Source organism: Triticum dicoccoides, chromosome 3A (genome assembly GCF_002162155.2).
Source record: "Triticum dicoccoides isolate Atlit2015 ecotype Zavitan chromosome 3A, WEW_v2.0, whole genome shotgun sequence".
Classification (NCBI taxonomy): Eukaryota; Viridiplantae; Streptophyta; class Magnoliopsida; order Poales; family Poaceae; genus Triticum; species Triticum dicoccoides.
The window spans coordinates 27090912-27098109 of record NC_041384.1 but is presented as its reverse complement, the minus strand read 5'-3'; the positions used below and the strand labels follow the sequence as shown (position 1 = coordinate 27098109).

The window sequence follows — 7198 nt, the reverse complement described above, 5'->3', positions numbered from 1 at the left end:
ACACACACGCACACACACGCAGCAACACACCTGCACGCGCACACACACGCACGCAACACACACACATACACACACACGCAGCAGCAGCACACACGCAGGCAGCACATAGGCACGCAACAACACACACGCACGTACACACGCAGTAGCAAACACACACGCAACGGCACACATGCACACACACATGCAGCAGCAGCACACATGTGCGCGTGCACCCACACACGCAACAGCACACACGCGCGCACACACATACCGTATGGGGGCAAAATTGTCTTTCCAGGTGTCATTTAGGCTCAAAATGGACGAAAGTGTCGTATAGGGAATAAAATTTAGGACTAGTGTCAAATAGGGAAGAATTTTTTTTCCAATGCAAATAAGAAACCAAATTTTAAGACAATGTTAAATAAGGAATTTTCTCAACTAACTTAGCTAGTAGCACAACGGCAGCTTTGACCTGCATGCCAGTTAGACGGTCGAGCTGGCTAAACATCTGACCTGTTCCACGTTTACCACGAGGACGAGCACGCACGCTGGCCGCTGGGCGTACACATCAACTGCGTGTCATCGGCCTGCCCAGGATAACGACCAAACACGTACGCATCTGCTCTCACTACTCACAAAATTTATCATATTAAACCCATTTAAATTACATGGCTAATTTGTCAAAATCATGTGGCGAAGCAAGAGGCACATGCCTCTAAGATTACGTCAGTCATGCTAGATTCTTGAAGCAAAAATGCCACGTCTGAACAAGTTCATGTCTTATTGCCAAAACAAAAGTGAAAAAGACGAATGGTCACCAAAACAGCATGGCGATTTCTCACGAATTAAGGGTTGCTTCTAATGGGTCGATAATAAGGTTCGAACAAGCGCAAGTTGCCACGTACGTACCATATTTGTTAGAAAAGAAATTGTTATATATTGGCAGAGACCATGCATGCATGACTATTTTGCTCTATCAGAAAAGGATAGTAAATATCTCAAATATTCCAAAGGAAGGACATTTTCAATTTTCTCTAACTTGGAAATCATTAAACAAGTAAAAACACATGCATCTTGTACAATTTATTATGAGCATGTGCCCAATTTCATTTAACTCCTCTACTTATAAGTACTAAAAATACTCCCCCTGTTCCTTTATGTAAGGTATAGTTTTTAGGCTCAGTGACCAAGGCAACAAATTATTGATAATTGAGGACGAAATTACACTTGGCAAGTTTGTTGGTTAGTGGCAAGTAAATCAGTTAAGCTATGCGATGAAGAGATACTGACAATCAGGGCAGAGATACGTCCCTTCTTTTTCTAGAAAAAGAGATACATGCAATCAGAAGAGAGATCCTTTCCTTTATTTTGGAGGGCTAAAAAGGGATTATGAGAAATTAGAAGAAATTAATGCACCTTACATTGTGGAATCTTATAAAAAACATATACTCCTTCCATCTATATAGGGCCTAATGCGTTTTTCGAGGCTAACTTTGACCAAATGTTAGAGCAATAATATATGACATGCAACTTACGCAAAGCACATCATCAAATTCGTATGTGAAAGGAGCTTTCAATGATATAATTTTCACATTATGCATGTCATGTAGTATTAATTTTATCAATAGTCAAAGGCGGTCTTGAAAAACGCATTAGGCCCAATATAGATGGAATGAGGGAGTGCACCTTTTTTTTGAGACGTAACATATACATCTTATATAAAGGAACGGAGGGAATAACATTCATTTGAGGAACAATAATATGGATCGGAGGGAGTAGCATTTTTTCGTCCACATTATCCTTCATTCAACCTTAGGTACTTCTCCTCCTTTTCTTCATGTTGATTTTTTTGCTCATATATCTGGTTTTTTCAACAATTATTTTTTTTCTAAAAATTGACTTAATTGCCACACAGTCTATTGACTTATCATGTTTTCCTTTGGTAAGCCAATAAGTGCTTACCAAATAAAATCCTAAAACTTATTTTTGGCAGGTAAATCACATGCAGAAATTTATTTGTAAGCACTTATTTACATAATCATATTAATATGGGAAGGTAAATAATGGGCTAGCATATTAGAATTTTTATAGCCCATTGCAATTCATTGATGATTATCTATTTAACTATCACAATTTTGGAAACGTAGCCATTGTTTAAACTTGATAGATGATGGGGGCTGAGTAGAGGTTGGTGCGAGCTGTAGTTGTTTTTTTTTTCTTCCGGAAAAACTTTCAATCTATTCATCATTTGTCATGACAGTACAAAAAATATCATAAGCAACAAAAATTATATCCAGATCCATAGAATACCTGACAACGACTATAAGCACTGGAGCAACACGAACACAAACTTAAAGTTCATCTAAACCAAATAGAGCCCAAAGTTGACATGGCTTTCTGGCATTTTAAATTAGTGTGATTTGTCATTGTGGGATGAAGACTGAAGAGATTAGAGCAATCCGTAGCATATCCTGTACTGGAGTGCTGGATATGCGTCAATGACCAATGCTGACCAGCTAGAGTATATTTCAAAAAGAAAAAGAAAAACTTACTTTTGGGTGTACGTAGCAACACCACAATTGGTCCCTTTGACCTGTGGTGTCTGCACGCGGCGGCTAGACGGTGTTGCACTGCACACAGACGTCGTTAATGACGTGGGCGCAAGTTTCCTCCTCCTGGCGCGCATGGTAATACGCTCCAGTTTTGGCACTAAATCAATTTTTACTCAGAGCCAGGATGATTTCGTGATAAGATTGCTGCATCAGCTACCGCCCCCGATTGCCTTCTATAAATACGTCGATCCAGATACATCTTCCCCACACAAATCCAAGAAAACCAACAAGATCACCGACCGACCATTGATCTCCAACCTTCTGGTTGAGAATTCCGAGGCAAGAGGTAGCTAGCCATGTGTCCCTCCCCTGATCTGTCCTCCCGGATCCTCCCCCGCGTGCTCATCGTCTCCCGCCGCACCGTCCGCAAGAACAAGTTCGTCGACTTCGTCGGTGAGTTTCTTGTTTCATCACTTTATCCATGCCGGAAAGGTGTTGGCTTCGTTGGAAGAATGCTGCAATTTCTGACGTTTCCATTGATGGATGCAGGGGAGTACCACCTGGACCTGGTTGTGGGCTACGGCGCGGTGCCGGTCATCGTGCCGCGGGTCGCCGGCCTGCACGCCATGCTCGACTCCTTCGAGCCCATCCACGGCGTGCTACTCTGCGAGGGCGAGGACATCGACCCCTCCCTCTACGACGCCGGCGGCGACGACGGCGACGGCGACGCGCTCTCCCAGGAGCAGCTCGAGGCCGTGCGGCGCCTCCACCCGAGCGACGCTGCCCTGGACCACGAGAAGGACTCCATCGAGCTCCTCCTCGCGCGCCGCTGCCTCGAGCGCAACGTCCCGTTCCTCGGCATCTGCCGCGGCTCGCAGGTGCTCAACGTCGCCTGCGGCGGCTCGCTCTACCAGGACGTCGAGCACGAGCTCCACCCCGCGGCCGACGATGCCGTCTGCCACATGGACTACGCCAACTACGACGGGCATCGGCACCCTGTGCGCGTGCTGCCCGGCGCCGCTGTACGACTGGTTCGCGGAGTCGCTGCTCGACGGCGACCAGCTGATGGTGAACAGCTACCACCACCAGGGCGTGCGGCGGCTTGCCGAGCGGTTCGTGCCGATGGCGCATGCGCCCGACGGCCTGATCGAAGGGTTCTACGACCCTGAGGTGTACAACCCCGGCGAGGGCAAGTTCATCATGGGGCTCCAGTTCCACCCGGAGCGCATGCGCAAGGAGGGCTCCGACGAGTTCGACTTCCCCGGCTGCGCCAAGGCCTACCAGGAGTTCGTCCGCGCGGTGGTGGCATACCAGGGGAAGCTTGCCGCCACGCACGTGCACGTCCGGAGCGCGGTCACCACGTCGCCCAAACTGAACCAGGAAGTGGAGAAGCAGCGCAAAGTAATTGGGCGGAGCGTCTCGCTCGCCAAGAACATGTACGTGTTCGGCAACAACACCGTAGCGCAGCTTCCGGCGGAGCACCGGAACGGGGACCTTGACGCCGGCGAGGAGCTCCTGGCGTCCAACACGGCGCTGAGTGTGCAGCAGGAGAAGCGGCTGAAGCAGATGGGCGCGACGGTGCGGAACGCGTCGGGGTACATGAACAGGCTCAAGGTGAGCGACGAGCGGGAGGCGGCGGCGCGGGCCCTCATGGCGAAGATGTCGGTAGCCCAGCTCGCCAGCCTCGCCGCCTTCTACCGCGCCATGGGCAACGTCTGCTCCGAGGTGCTCGACGCCAAGCTCCAACCGCCGTCTCCAACCCTGCACGAGTGACCTGTGAACCTGGCCGGAAATGCTTGCTTGGTTCATAAGAAATCCAAGTGGTGCATGGCATCCTGAATTAATTAGACCGTGATGTTGATGCATGTAACTCGACAAGTGTTAGTTGACTTTGTTTCTGTGTCCGTACATGGCATCTAGCGCTGACTTTGATGAGCTGAAATGAAAGACGAAGAGAGTAAGTAGTGTAGATCGTTCGTAATTGAGGTGTCATTCTGATCCAGTGGTCATCCCCTCGTATGTACTCCTATCTAACTTGTGTACCACAGTTTCTTCATCGAATTAGCTTCATGAAGCGAAAAAATATGAAGCTACTTTTCGACTGTGCAGGAGGGGTGGATACAATATGTTTCTTCTGATGTTCTCTGTGCTACCTTGACAATTGATAAATATATCGAATGTTCTCTTTAAAAGAAAAATAGCAAATGTGTTGACTTCATCAGTTGGACGGCTAGCATTTTTTAGCAAGTTCCGTTCTCAAACCACTACTACTGGCTAGTAGTAACATTCTGTTGGACAAAACAAAAACTTATCGCCGCATCTGCATGACGCCAGAAAGGGAGCAGTAGCAAAGTTTTTGGTCACATGGGAAGCGCCAAAGGCACAGCTGATGGCCACGGACGGTCTAGGAGCTTCATTCAGGGTAGTTGCCAACTAACTTCGGAGGAGAACTGGTAGTGGCACCCTGATGTGCCGTGGAAAATGCACGAACGAACGAACGACATGGTGGCATGCATGCATGGCCAACAGGTTGCAGCTCTGCCGCAACACTTGGCCAGCAGGCGGAGTGTTCAACAGTAACTCTAGATCAGTGCGATAACTGCGGTGCAGCCCAGAGTAGCGTAGGCAGCACTTTATTTTCTTTGACCAAAACGTAGGCAGCACTTGCACGGCGCTCTTGGTTTTATTTTAGGATGGGAATGGGCCGGACTGGCCTCTCTATTCTCTTGAGGGATCATGGAGCATTGGAACCGGCCCAATAGTCCATCCAACTGGACCCATTTTAATACACAAGAATAATTGTCTAAAAAAATACACAAGAATAAGTAGCAATGTCTCAAAAAAAAGAAGAATAAGTAGCATTAAAAAACAACATTATTTCTAGCATCATTTGGCTGTTGGGATTTTTAGTAAGCTAAGATATTTAGAATTTACATGTTCAAAGAATATGCCCCTCCGTTTCTATATCAACCATGAATCGTTCCCATCATAAGGTAGCATATTTGCAACTTTGAAACAAAAATAGTCTTGGTCAATAGTTTGAAGTTTTTATATAAGCACATGGGTAACAACCTTGCAAAGGCATGTGCATTGTAACGGCAGACTATAACGTTAGGCACCTGAATTGGGGTTGAACCTTTTGTCCGGGTATGCCGCTGGTGGCGGGCTCCTCTGGCCCAATTTTTAATGAAGTCGTCCGAAAAGACCCATCGACCATGAAATTATGGGCCGGACCAATGTCCCAATGGTACCGTTGGCATATTCCCATCGTGAGTTTCATTCACTTGTGGAGATAGAAGAATATGGTTCAAAAGGTCAATTTGGTGCACGAGCTCTAGTGAGCCTTATATTTTGTAAAGTGCCAAAATGCCAGGAGGTAGTTGAGGGCGATCAAACTTGCTAAATCTCAGTCGACTGAGACTTTTTAAGGCCCAATCGATGCTATATTCGTAAGATCTTACATTAAGATCCGTGTAATTTTCTTCTTCAGTCTTTTCCTTTTTCTTTTTAGATTACTCCCTCCGTCCCATAATATTAGAGCGTTTTTGACACTAGAGCGGTTTTGACACTAGATAGTGTAAAAAACACTCTTATATTATGGGATGGAAGGAGTATGTCACTTGGCTGCGAGGGAAATGGAAAACAAATGCTTTTTGCTGGCAGTTTGAGTTGCGACACGAGATCAAACGGTGACAATGTTTAGAAGAAAATAACTTTCTCTGAAGAAATTGCCATACCGTTCAGAAGAAACTGCCAGCAAAAACTTTCGCAAATGCCACCCCTCCTAGCAAACGGTAGCTGGCTATTGGCATCCGAAGAATCCCCAATAGTGAGTTTCAAGGCCAAAACTCTTTAACTCTGCAGTTTTTTTTACGGAGATTTCGGATGGGAATATGGAATCCGCAAGAGTTGCTCTTAGACTTCACCGAAACTAGCCCAAAATGGACTTCAACAAAACTACTGTTGTGAATCATAAGGCATGTACCAAAATTTCCCTGCTTGACATCTTCCCTTTCCTAACGTTCTTCCATTTTTGGTCTAAAGAAGAACGAGTGACTGTAGCTGAGAATGAGATATTAGAAAGGCCTTTTTCAGAAGAAGAAATTAAGGAAGCCATTATGGGCTCATATGCCAATGGTGCCCCTGGCCTGATGGTTTGTCCTTTATATTTTACCAACATTTTTGGAAAATAATTAAAGGAGACTTTATGGCACTTGTGAGGGATTTTGAGAGAGGGTCTCTGGATATCCAGAGGTTAAATTACTCTATAGTCACTCTCATTCCTAAAGAACCAGATGCCAAGAATATGAAAAAATTCCGGCCTATTTGTTTGAGCAACTGCTCTGTGAAGATTTTTAGCAAAGCCATGACAAATAGGGTTTCCCCTATAGGACATAGGCTGTTGGCCCCATGCCAGTCTGCTTTTGTGAGAGGTAGATTTAAACGCGAAAGTGTGGTGACTGCTCATGAGGCTATTCACGAAGTTCATAAATCTAGAGAACGTGGGATTGTTCTCAAGTTAGATTATGAAAAAGCGTATGATCGTGTCAACTGGGATTTCCTAGTGGAAATGTTAACTTCCAGAGGCTTTGGCCCTAAGTGGATTAGGTGGAACTTGTCAATTCTTAAACAAAGCTCTTTCTGTGTTAAAATTAACGATGTTCTAG

At 45.8% G+C, this 7198-nt stretch overlaps 1 pseudogene; it reads left to right on the top strand.

The window, feature by feature from the left end:
• The first annotated feature begins 2821 nt into the window (after window positions 1–2821).
• LOC119271069 lies at window positions 2822–4642 on the top strand (annotated as a pseudogene).
• Window positions 4643–7198: the final 2556 nt, after the last annotated feature.